At 42.2% G+C, this 12,991-nt stretch overlaps 1 protein-coding gene across 2 annotated transcripts in view; it reads left to right on the top strand.

Moving 5' to 3' along the window:
• The first annotated feature begins 1,199 nt into the window (after positions 1 to 1,199).
• The window catches only part of CGNL1 (cingulin like 1), a 54,721-nt gene continuing 42,929 nt past the window's right edge, over positions 1,200 to 12,991 (top strand). For both annotated transcript variants that reach the window (XM_058811033.1, XM_058811032.1), the window contains exon 1: positions 1,200 to 1,416. The gene's annotated coding sequence lies outside the window, so the exon portion shown is untranslated. The remainder of the gene's footprint in view (positions 1,417 to 12,991) is intronic.

Here is a 12,991-nt window from a genome sequence, read left to right as displayed (position 1 = left end):
CTTTACCTTTTTTTTTTTTTCCCAACAGAGAACCCAAAGCAGCATACAGTGTCCTAGCAGTGTTAATACTGATGTTATATTTGGAACACTGCCTTTTCCAGTTGAACCTCTTCTGTTTATGCATTCTAATTAAAACCAGGCTTTTCTCTACAGAAAAACCATACAATTATATAAAAGTACGCATCTATATACCCAGTGGTCTTTGCAAATTGGGCTTGTTTTCACAGACATGAAAGAGCAGACAGGTATCAGAGCAGCTCTGACAGAAATTTAAGCAGTGACCTCCAGCACTGTTGGATTTGAGGAGAGGATGTGCTCCTATCCATGCTCCTCCTGTTGAACAACTTTGACATGCCTTCCATGACTCATATACTACATTTTTCCTTCTCATGTTCACTGCCCAGCATTTTTCTGTTGTAGGCAAGGATATATCACATCTTGTTGAGGTTTTTCTCTCCCTGTAGATTCAGTAGAACCTTCCTTCTGACTATGCTCCTTGGTTAATGTTGCTCAAACCTTCAGAACAACTTTATAAGCATGGAAAGGAACTGTCTGAGGCCCATTTCTTGTGACATGGTTGCAGACACTGTTTTTTGGAGATTTTTTGGATGACACCTGTGAACCCTCACCTACCCTTCCTTCACTGATGGATGAGGGAAAGAGACATACTGCAGTACGGCAGCACTTCAGTTCGCACTCTATGTGTGGAATATTCTGGAATCACCTTGCGGTATTTCCAGTCTAGCTGAAGTCAGTGTGGAAATGACCCAAAGCGCCCGAGGCACCAAGGTGTGCCCGGGGTGCTGTGACGCCGCTCTGGGAGCAGCACGGGCACGCTGCCCCGCTGGAGCCCCGCTCTGCGCTTCCCTCACCTCCTCCTCACGGCGAGGCGCGCCCGCCCTGCCCGGTCCCTGCCCTGCCTCAGCCCTTCCCGCTGGGCGGGCGGCTCGCCAGCCGCCTCCACACGGCCCGGGAAAACAAACCCGACTGTCAGGCGGCCTCCAGCCGACAGTACCCGGGCCCGGGGCTGGGTTTCCTCTTCAGAGGCCTGTTGTGGCCAACCCGGTCCGTCCCGGCGCGGTTCGCCGCGGCCCAGGCTGAGGAGGAGCAGGGCGGCCTCCCCTCAGCTCACCGCTGCAGGTGTCCGTCGGGGACCCCGTGCGCGCCGCGCGCTCCCTCAGGGAGAGCAAAGGCCGCGGGCGGGCGGGAAAGCGGCGGGAAGCCCCGGGCTCACCTGCGGGACGCCCCCCGCCTGGCTCCTCCCCGGCCCGGCCCGGCCGCGGCGCCCCCTCCCCCGCTGGAGGGGGCGGGCAGTGCGAGCTGAACTCCGGCGGCGAGCGCGGCTGGCGGGGCGGCGGAGAGAGCGGCGCGGAGTTGGTGGGGATCCCCCTGTGGGACAGAGGCGGCTCGGGACGGGTGAGGAGAACGGCAGCGGGCGGTCGGGGAGCTGAGGGGGGCACCGCGTCGCCCGCTATTCCCTGCCGCGATGGCCGGGGCAGGGTGGGCACAGGACTGTGGCACCGGACCGTGGCGGGCACGGGAGCCGTCGCCCTGCGGTGCCGCAGGCGCTGCTGCCCACGGCTGTGGCAGTGGCTCCCGGCGCCGAGGCGCCCTCAGCTCCGTTAAACACGCGCCTTTCCAAAGGCCGAGGGCGTCGGGCCCGCCCGGGCGTGAGGCGAGAACTCGGCGGCGCTCCCCGCACCGCCGGCGGGTGACGCGCGGGGAGCTGGCGGAGCGCCGGCCGTGCCGGGGCAGCGCTTCCCCCGGGCGCTCCTCGGGCTGCGCTGGCGAGCGGAGCGGGGCCGCCCCGGGGCGGGCGAGCTCAGCGGTTGAGCGGAGAGGGAGCTGCCGGGGGAACAGACTCCCGGAGCCCTTCTGCGTTTGCTCTGCGGCAGTCACGAGCGAGGGTCTTCCCTCCGAGCCGCGGCTGGCCCGGGCTGCGGTGCCGCAGCCGGAGGTGCCGCTGCCGGCCTTGGCTTCCAGGTGGGCGGGCGGGGCCCGGAGCCCCCGCGGGGCGCCCAGACCGCCTGCTCGCACGCATTCCTCCGGGGATTCCTGGCATTCCTGGGCAGAGGGCACTCTTGACTTCTTTATCTCCCTTTTATTCCGCGAATTAGCGTATTTTTTGCGAAAGGGTGTGTCCGCGTTGTGTGTGTTCTTTTTCATGGGAAAAGTTTAGAATGGCAGTTCTGCCATTTGTTCTTCTTCCAATTAACTTTGCATCTGATGTAATTTATATCCTTCCAATTCGATGACAACTTTATAGGGAGATCAGTGCTGCGATAAAACTTCTGCGGTGACTTTGCATTAGATGAGCAGGTGACAGAACGATTGCTGGGAATTTTATCTTTCCCCTTTTTTTAGCATGCAGATTTTTAAAAAAAATCTTTTGCAATGCAAGTTGAATGATTATCAGAATAGAAATAGTGGAAACCTCTTGTTGAAATTTGTTCCGTTTTTCTGAGCATCTACACTGTGTTTACCTTGTGCAGACTCCTAGAAGTGAATCCTGTAGGTGAATCAGAAATCCCCTAAGTGTATCCTGACTTCTGCTACTCCCATGGGAACTTGATAGATTCAGTGTCTGATGCCTATGCTGACAACTGTCAGATGTGTTGTAGTTATAAATCTCTTTATAGAGCTTGTTTTAACAGACCTTGAAAACTTATATAAAAATATAATTTAAATGGCAAAACCAAGCTGCTGTTTACTTTTTAAAGGTGCTTTGTAAGAACTTGTTTGACTAGCAATTGTATTTTCTAGAAATGTCATCGTCATTGGATTGTCTTGGGTTTTTTTCTCATGTTAGACCCAGGAGAAATCTGCTTATGCTCACACTGTGTTCTAAGCCAGATGTGGTTACTGATGATTAATGTAAAAGTGTAACAAGTTGCTATAAGTTTTGTTTGTTTGGTTGGTTTTTTTTTATGATTAGTTTGAACTTGAGTCTTTTCTTTTGCAAGACTCAATTTTGGAATTATAAATGGAAATGAAAACTTTCATACAGTATTGAAGCCTGTGATTAACATGTAGTAAACATTATGTTTTAGAAGTTTGTCATGTTATGGAAGGCAATTAAGCTGCTTTTTATCTTATGTTATTCATTTTGAGACACAGCTACATTTCTAAAACAGAAGGCTCTGTAAAATAGGACAGCAATGCTTCTAGCTTTTGTTAGAATTCTCTTAGGATATTCAGATAATCATTCACATAAGAGAAGATGGTTGTTTTAAGCAGATGGTTGTTTAATATTAATGAAGTTTTTAAAAATAATCTAAGATAAATAAAAATACAGTGCTTCAAATGAAGCATCTATAAAATGACTAATATTTTTACCTGTGTGCTGACTACTTAGAGGTGTTTCTGAAATATGTTAATCATAGGAACAGTATTCCTACTTGGTTTGCATACACCTTGAGTTGCAACTGACATTAACTGTTCCTAAATGCCACCTAAATGCAAATACACACTACAAAGGTAACTAATGTTGTGACAGGCCTAAAAGGCCTTGTATTGCTGACCCCCCTGATTACTGAATTTGTGTTGATATTTCCAAGAGCCTGTCTACTCCATGAGTGTATCACACAACTGTTTGGGTTTTTTAATTTTATTCTCATTATCTGACTTAGTTACATTTTGCTTTTAAATCTAATTAATCTAGACTGCTTAGACTGCCTGAATTGCCTCCAGCTTATTTTAATTTCTTTTAATTGCATTATTAGATCTCACTGTCGTTACTAAAATGTCTGAGAATGCACTTAGGTTTCCCTGGCAGGGTTTTTATGGGAGATGTGAAATTTAATTTTCTGCAGAAATAGTCTACAGGATGTCCTGTATAAGGAATTTTACCTCAAAAAGAGGGTGACAAAGTTGCAGAAAAGAATTGGTGACAGTTCCTTCTTCTGGTGTGCATTGTGTAATAGGAAGTTGATTATTCTGGGAGTATTGGTGAAACTGGTTTGTCTGGGTTCTGCAGTGTCATCTGAAATGTGCAGGTGGAATGACATGACCTCAAATGTGAATTTTTAAATCTTTTGTCATGGAGTAATAGAAGAACATATGTGCTATGAGTTTATTCAGCCTGGATCATAGTGGGCAGGTTTTTATTTAAAAATAGCTACTGAAGTATTTTGACACCAAATAATTCTGTAGATGCAAAAATGTAAACAAAAGTAGATAATCACAATTCCATGCTACAGTCTGCTGTTTTACCATTTCTGCTTTTGAAGTCATACTGATGATGGTGTCATTATTTTTAGAACCTTTTTACCTGTGAAGGTAACCTGAAATCTGTATATTAATACCAAGCACACAAACCTGATTTTGCAAAACAACATTCAGCCTGTAGCAGCATCTACCTAAGTTGATAGAAAGGAACTGCAAAGAATCTGCTGATTAGTACAAGATCACTGGTACTAACAGATTTCTGAGAAATAGCAATGATCACTGAAATAATGGGGCATTTTTTTTTACTTCTGCACCCTCTCTGCAACTCTGAATGGCATCAGAAATGTTGCAGCAACTTGTTGCCCACGTGTTCAGATAAAGCAGGCTTAAGAAATTTGTGTTTCTTCTATCTGTCCCACTTATTTTTTTTAGAGGTAGGAGGAGGTTATCTTCTACCTGATCAGTTCAGTGATACCATTCAGAGGCAGGCTTTGTAAGGAATTACATCCTTACAGTATTGAGATTAACAAATGGTTGGAATGGCCAGGATGAGATGAAGGTGTTGGAATTTCTCTGATTTTGTTGCTAGGTCTCAACAAACTGCAGAGGATGATGGTACAGACTTGACACATCCTGAACTTAGGTTTGGTAATTCTGTTTTTAATGCCTCTTGAATGAGGTGTTGGAAGGATGTGCAAAAATACAATAAATAGGTTGAGTTTTGCTATTTCTCTTCTAAATTGGCAGAAGAGTGGAGAATCCACTCCCTCACTCACCAGGTTAATGTATGAGGGAAGGTGTTTCACGTGTCCATGGAGTGTTTGTTCCAGGCATGTTTATCTGGAAATATGGACACATTTCAGAAGCTGCTTTGACCTTGACTTTGAATGGTGTTAAATCAAAATGGTAATACTTTTCAGTGTAGCCAAGTATGAAAATTTAATCTTAAACCCCAAAAAATGGGCATGTTAAGAATGCATGTGCTAAAGATTTAGTGGAGTGGTAGTCATGGAGTGGTTTGGGATTAGAGCTCACTGTATTTTTCTGATCTTTACCATCTCTGCCAACACAGCTGGCAGTCTCCATGGAGGAGTTTATCCAAATGTAGGCTTATAACCTTTCATTTTAGGTGAAATGAAGTGGATAGCAAGATTCATAGCCAGACATTTTAGGTATATAGTTTCATTTTTCAAAGAATGCCTCTTAATTTTTAGCCAAATGAAATATTTTAATTTCTATTAGTCCATCTTTTGTATTTAAGAGTTTCATTAATCAGGCTGACAGTATGACATGTGAAGTTAATATTCTGTAATAACTTTTCACATTCTTCTTGATTTTGCTAAAAAAAGAGAGCAATGAGGAATAAATGTGACTGGAGAAATGTCTCAGAAAGCATTTAGACTGCAAAAAGCCACCAAGGAGCTTGGTAAGACTGGAAGATGCTGCAGTGATTACCATGGTGGCCCCTTTCTGTGAGGGTCCCCAGGCATTGCAAGGAGTCAGGGCCACTCAGATGTGACTCTCAGCAGTCTGAGCATGACCATGTTTTGACTCCAGGCATTTGCAGCAGTTCATGATACTTTAGTTGCATGTGCATTGCATGCACCATTTAAAAGCAGCTGAAATGTGGACATGAAAGCTAAATACAGTGTGAAAAGGAGATGTATTGTCTAGGCTGCCCATGCTTGCATAGTCATCATACCCACATGTGTTTATGTGTTTCTGTGAGTGTATATATAAACCCTCATACACACTTGCAGAAGCCTGGTAAGTAATTACCAGCCTTTAGGAACGTTTTAACCCTATTGTGAATTCTGTTGGAAGATATCTCTAAGAACTGTTGGAGGTGTATTTAATGTACATAAAGATGTGCAAAAGGGGGTAGTTATTTACATTCTGCTTCAACATAAGCATAATACAGAAGTAGGGTGAAATGTAAGCTTTTATATAGGTATGTGGGAGTGTTTTCAGTGAGTAAGTCAAGCTCAGTATATTTTGTTGGCCTTGCTGAAAGTGGCTGGGTTATGCCTTCATACGTTTATTTGCACGCCATTAGTTGTTGTATGCAGGGAGCAAATGTTCAGCAGTAGCAGCCTTTATTTACAAGAACAATTGGCATGTAGTGTTGCATTAGAATTCCACAAACACTTCAAGCTTCATCAAGAAGCAGCCCTGCCCCTCTCATTTCCCTGGTAATTATGCTATTCCAGTGTGAAGGTGAGGAGTGTGGCAGCTCAGGGTGGCTGGTTAAACCTGTGCTTGCAGGGCCCACAGCAGGTCACTTTGGCTGCACAGGCTTTGTGAGCCCTTCTGAGTGATTCAGTGCAGCTCACCATGATCTCCTTTCCTCTGTGGAGTTTTTGAACCTCTCTCTTCTATACTCAGCTCATGTCTCTCAGACAGTGTGATGAAATCATCTTGTCTGGTGGGGCCTGGGCTCAGGGCCTGCAGTTCTGGCTGCATATTTAAATTTGAAAACGCATGGCTGAGTTAGTTGAAAGAAACTAGATGGGTGTGAAGCCAAGTGTTTAAGGAATACAATGTAATTAAGACAAAGTTTAGCAGTAGAAAAATGGAAGGCATAACTGGCTTGAATACACATGAAGCTGTGGCCTTATGTTGGCTGTGTAAATATGACTCCTACAGTCTATTTTACATGTAGATTCTGTACTTAAATACTTGCATCTCCATAGAGATTAACCCTGCCCTGTGTGTCTTTATATTGGTGAGCCCTTGGTCTTTGCAAGCAGCTGTACTCATAGTTCATTATTAATTTTGGTCAGGAATAAGTTACACAGGCTTCATAATCAAGGTCATGCAAGTTGCATCTGTTGGATTGCTGTAAAAGTAGTTCCTGTAGACAAGATTATAGTTTTCATGGGAAAAATGAGAAGAACGTCCACTGAAATGTCACATTTAAAGTGAAGGAAAAAATGTGTGGAGTATAGGAACCTTTTATTATTTAATTATGTAAGATGATTTTATACATAAATGTGTTTCTGAAGCACTTGTAAAACTTCTTAGCAAAGGTTGCCCTAGCTGTGCCCATTCCTTTGAGAAGGGCTTTCTAAGAGACTCTTAACAAACCTGAGATTTTTTGCTCAAGCCTCTAAAAGGATACTCTCTTATATTTAAGCAATAATGATGTCATTGGGATGTACTAAGATAATTTCCTTTGGAACAAAATACAGTTTCTAACACTGACAATTGGAGGAAAATGTAATGTAACAACACAGAATCTCTTGTGGAGTGAGTGTATTCATGTCAGATGTTTGGATGCAAACCAGCTATTGTATTTGAAATCACAAACCACTTTTAGAATCTGTGAGTATCCTTGTGTCTCTCAACAACCTTTTCTGTCAATACATAAAGATACAAACATCAAGAATTTGATAAAGTAGAAGAGTATATATAATAAGATTTCCTCTTAGTGACTTTATTACTTTTTTTCTTGTTTTTAACCTTTTTTGCAAGTTTTTAAGAAAAAAGAGGGGAAATTGAGCATTGTGTGTATATAGTCAACTCTGAAATAAGCATAAGATTTTGTTGTTACTTGCTTTTTGTATTTGAAGTTTGTAAATATTAATTGTAGTGCAGCACTGTCAGATACTCACAAGATAACGCCAGTAACTGGATCCTGTTAGTGGCAAAACCCAACCTGTTCAGGAGCTTTATCTCAGCCTGTGTGGGAGCTGAAAGAGTAGCATGGCACAAATGCACTCAGGCAGGTGTTTGTACACAGGAGCCATGAACAAACAAGTGCAGGTCCCCAACTCCCTCCAGGGCCTTAAGCACTGTCGCAGTCTGCAGGGCTGGGACTGCTCACTGCCCATCACATGGATTCCTTGCTTGGAACTGTATTTCATGTACAGGCTCACTTCTGGTTTAGTATACTTGGAATGTGGTTGATTTTGTTTCTGATTCTCTTTTGCTTATGATTTGGGAAAATCTGGAAACATTACTTCAGTAAAGAAAAAGAGAGCTCTTAAATAATGATACAAAGTATATAATGCAGTGGTAATAGCTTAGAATATTACATGAGAAATTTGGAGGTTTCTTAGCATTTTCATCATAAACAAAATTAAGTCTTTACTTTGCACTCAGTAAGTGAAGTTAGTAGGTCATGTGTTGTTTCCTCTAGGGATAAATCCTGTAAAATTATGACTACATGAATTCATACGTAGCAGATAAAGAAAATTGGATATATGTATTATGTCCTTGTTTTCAATAAAACTCTGAAAATTTTTGAGACCCGAGTATCTGCCAAAATATGTTGTTGTTGACTTACAGCCATTGAAGCAGATTTTCAATTGAAAAAAAAAAACCAAAAAAAAACCCCAACCAACCAACAAATAAGCCAACAAAACCTGCTAGTTGTCACACAGCTGAAGCATTGGGCTGATCTGTCACATACCTTCATAGGACTAACAAGATGTTTTACATTTCAAACACTGAGACTTCCTCACACACAACATTTTTCAGCCAGAGGGAGTATGAACCCAGCTGTAAGGAAGTGAACAGTATCTTTTGCTCTAACTGCTTCTAATTGTTCCTTCTGCTGACAGTCCTTATTAAATACAGCCTCTTCCTCTCCTTGGAAAGGTGACTGCTAATGTTTTGTTTTGTTGGCTCTCTGAATAAGGTGAACTGAAACTGAAATTCTCCTTTCTAAGGCAGCAAGCCCAAAGGTCATCCACTTTGCTGTACTGCATTTTGGGAGAAATTAATAAAATAATATCTGTAATGCATAGTAACTGAAGCATGGCTGTTGGCTTTCACTAACAGTATGGAAGAAAAGTATTATTTGGGATTTTCATCCTGCAGGAAATTCTGACTTGTCATCTATAGACTGCCATCTGAAATCAGAAGAGAGAGATTTTTTTCACGGAATAAAAATGAAAGCAATTAATTGAGAAATGTTGAAATCCTTCCTATAAAATGTATTTCTCTGAGTCAGTGTTCCTGGCTGGACTTCAGGCTTCATTATACACCCAAAGCTATATGACTCCCATAGTTAATCACAGCTTGGTCAAAGGAGAAAGAAACCAACTCATGTCATGGTCATGGAAGGCACAGAGCTACAGGGCTTCTGGTGTGGGGGCTGCAATTCCTGCTCTCCCAGGGAGGCCTGCATGGCCCCCTGGCAGTGTGCAAGGCTGGGTGGGTGCTCCTCCAGCAGTTGCTTTTCCCCGTGGCAGGGTGGCAGCTGGGACTGGCAGTGCTGTGAATGTCCCTGCAGAGCAGTGCAGGCTTGGGGACACAGCCCTGCAGCCACACTGGGATGCAGCAGCTCAAAGCTGCTCCTGTCCCTTTGCCCTGCACCAGTCACTAATGCACCTGCATGGGGGGCTGGAGCTGAGGGGGTGCAGGGCATGCAGTGCCCAGTGCATTAGATGGAGTGCTTTTGGAAGAATGTAATTTGCTAGCTTTTTATGATATATGTAAGGCTAATTCTGCCTACAGTGATAGGTCAGCCCTGTCTTGGATGCTGAAGAGATGCCTTGATTTGGTCTTGTGTCTGTGTGATACCAAGTGTAATCCTTGCAGTCTGACACTGGTATATGGAGCTTTGAAAAATCCATTCTGTGTGGCTAAGGTTCACAGGAACTCCTGATTGTTTTCAAGTATAGAATTTGTCACCGTATCTTTCCTTCCAACAAGTAGGAAGAAGAGATGGGACATGAAGTTTTTGGGTTGGTTTAAAAGGGAATGAATATTGGAAAACTCAGTGGTTTGTTTCTTATTGAATTTATAGAAATTTTAGGTAGGTCTTTGATGCTGACATCAGAAACACCAACAGCAATAATTAAATAAATCTGAGTAGTTTATTTTCCTCACTGATACCAGCAGATATAGAATGACACCATATGTAGAAAATCCATTCTTATAAGCCTTTTGAAAGTTTTGAATTTTGACCACTCAATAGGGAGTGGCAGTTTACAGACAGTGCTGGGGAAAAACAAGAGGTGACATTTTCATTGTATACTGTAACTATCATAATTTTCTTTCTAATAACTGGGAGGAGTAACTGCCACATTTGCTATAAATATAATTTTATAATTTAATAGAAAATTAATATAAATTTATAATTTAATGTAATTTAATTTATAATTAAATTATATTAAATTATAAATGTATATTAGTTCTATATAGAAAAAATTAATTTTATATTGATTAAAAAACCTCTAGTATGAAAAAATCTTAAATGGGAATAAGGAATCTGTTGGAAAAATGGCAGACTGTTTTCAGGTGCCTTTCTATTGTTCGATATTGTCAGTTTGCTGTTAAATCAGTTTTACTGTCTTTTTACAGCCCCATATCTAGAATTTGAAAATTGCACTTTTCTCCCTTCTGCTCTCTGTAAGCAGTAGATCAAATAAATGTATCCTGCTCCAGAGGCAGTCCCACACGGACTAAAAGGGACAGCAGCCCAGGCCCACTTTTCCTTGGCAGAAGCAAATTGTAGGTAGGATTGACAGTGATGAAGTTTCCCCTCATACTTGCAAGGCGTGTTTGTGAGAATGTTTTCCATTAAGTGTGAAAACATTACAGTTTTGGCCTTTCCATGAATTATCCTGTCTGTTTCCTTTTCTTCACTCTCACAGTGTGTAAGTTTTCCTTCCTCTTCTCTCGTAAAGTTGTTTCCTGTCCTTTTCCCATAACACTGTCATTTATTATTGACCTAACACCCACTTTGTGTGATGTTGCTGATACTTTCTGAATAGTCAGCTGCACAGAGAATCCATTATTTAGCCTGGAGAGCAAGCTCAGTGTTATGTAAGGCTGGAGAACAAATTTTATAGTTCCTTCCTGACATTTTGCTGTGCATGTGAAATATCTGAAGTTAACATTCATAAATTGTTACATCCTGCTTTTTCAAAAGAGACAACTGATTAAATAATGTGGGCCATGAGGATTTTTTTTCTTATGGTAATAAAAATTTGGAAATAATTTGCATGGAACCAAATATCATTTGAAATTTAGCCTGAAATAGTTTAAAATTTTCAGAATTCTCAAAGCTCTCTCCTCCAAAGAGGAGATAATAGGATATGTCCACATCTTCTTTTAATGAAAAATCTTCAGGTAATGCAGTCTTAGGAGACTCAGGATTGTGATATTGGATGTAGGGGAGTTCCTGGCTTTCTGACATTAAGGGAGCCAGGGAGGAGTCCTAGTGCCATAAAAAAGTCAGGTCCCTTTTATTCTCCATATCCCTCCCTAGATGTGTGCAAAAGGAGCAGATGTGTAATGGGAGGCAATACCTCTGAAGGGTGTGTGGCTCCTTCAGGAGGCCAGGGGACATATCCATTGGTGGGACAGTGTGTCCCCCCATGCTGGTCACCATCTCTGCCTGGACTGTCCGTCTGTCTGTCCCGAGCACGTGCTTGGCTCACAGGCTGGAGCTCAGGGTGGGATGTGCTTTGTGGTGAGGGTGTGTGGGCAGGATACAGGAGAGCAAGCATCCCATGCAGAGTTTGCCATTTAACAGGATTAGGAAAGCAATTTTTCTGAATAAATCTGCCTGTAGATTTGGCTCAAGAACTGCGATGGGTGGTGGAGACAATTCCGTGCCTTTGTGATGCTGTAATGTTAAGAAGGGGAGAGACATGCCTGGCACAGGAGGATGTTTCTCAAAGGAACTCTTTCTGTTTGCAGGGAGAGCAGCCAGGGTTCCACATGGCAGAGGTTTCCTTTATTGTGAGCAGGTCTCACATGGCTCCTGTTAGCTAGCTATAAAGTAGCTGTGAAAGGAAATGTTTTTAAGGAATTTAAAAAAAGTTTTTGACCTGTTAAACCTTCAGTGTTCATCTCCTGTGGCTCTTTGTAGAGTATCATATCACCACTGGACAACAAAGTGCTACAGAAGAACATGCAGAGTATTGGATTTTCAGGTATGAAAACCTCTGCTGACAAGTTCTCTTTATAAACAAAAAATGTCATAGTTTCTGTTTTCGGCAAAAAGAAGTTGTTCAGAAAAATTGAACCATTTCTGAGGAATGATAAAATGTGGGACTTCCATAGCCACTGAAGTCAGTTTTTAAAATGAGTGTTCAAGCACCTTTATGAAGTCTTACTTTAGGAAGCAATATCAAAACTGAAAGGCTTGAGGAGCTTTGAGTGCGAGTTTTGTTTATTTGTTCACAAAAGTTTTTAAAGGTTGCTATCCCTGATAATGAAGTTAAAACACAAATTCAGTGTGAAATTTTCTGCAAGCAGTCCAAGGCCATGCTGCTGACAAAATAGGTGATCCCCTCATTCTGTGGTACCTTCCTTACTGACCTGACAGCAAGATGCTGATGATTCTATGTCCTTGACTATATTATCTGTTTTAGCAAGTAGAATATTTTCAAAAGAAAATAATTAATTGAACTAGTCTTTTCTTACATCCCAATTCATTTGTATGTGATGTTGTATAGGAGATAGGAACTGGTTTCATAATAGAATGGCAGTCGTTCACCTATTAATAGAGTCATTGCTTCTGTCTTCTGAAAATTGTGTTTTTAAACTCTGAGATAGCAAATAAAATTACTAGCAAGGCAGTATTGTTTGCAATTTAAATAATTACTTTGGTAGAAAACCTGAAATTAGGACTTACATCACTCTCTATTTCAAAAAAAAGCTTCTTTATTTTTTTAAGTGACTACAAGTACGTAACAAAGAGCCACACAAACAGGGAAATTGCCTTCCCAGCTGCCATTGAGCTATCTAACCTCTTTTCATAAGCTGAAGAGTAAACAGACTGTTTTGTCATAACATTTGAGGGCTTCAGCAGCCTTAGAGGAGATTAAAAGCGGGCAGTTGTAGCTGTCGGGGCCCCCAGCTG

The sequence above is a fragment of the Ammospiza caudacuta genome, chromosome 10 (genome assembly GCF_027887145.1).
Source record: "Ammospiza caudacuta isolate bAmmCau1 chromosome 10, bAmmCau1.pri, whole genome shotgun sequence".
NCBI classification, from domain to species: domain Eukaryota; kingdom Metazoa; phylum Chordata; class Aves; order Passeriformes; family Passerellidae; genus Ammospiza; species Ammospiza caudacuta.
The sequence above is the reverse complement of the archived record's forward strand: the minus strand, read 5'-3'. Positions and strand labels throughout refer to the sequence as shown.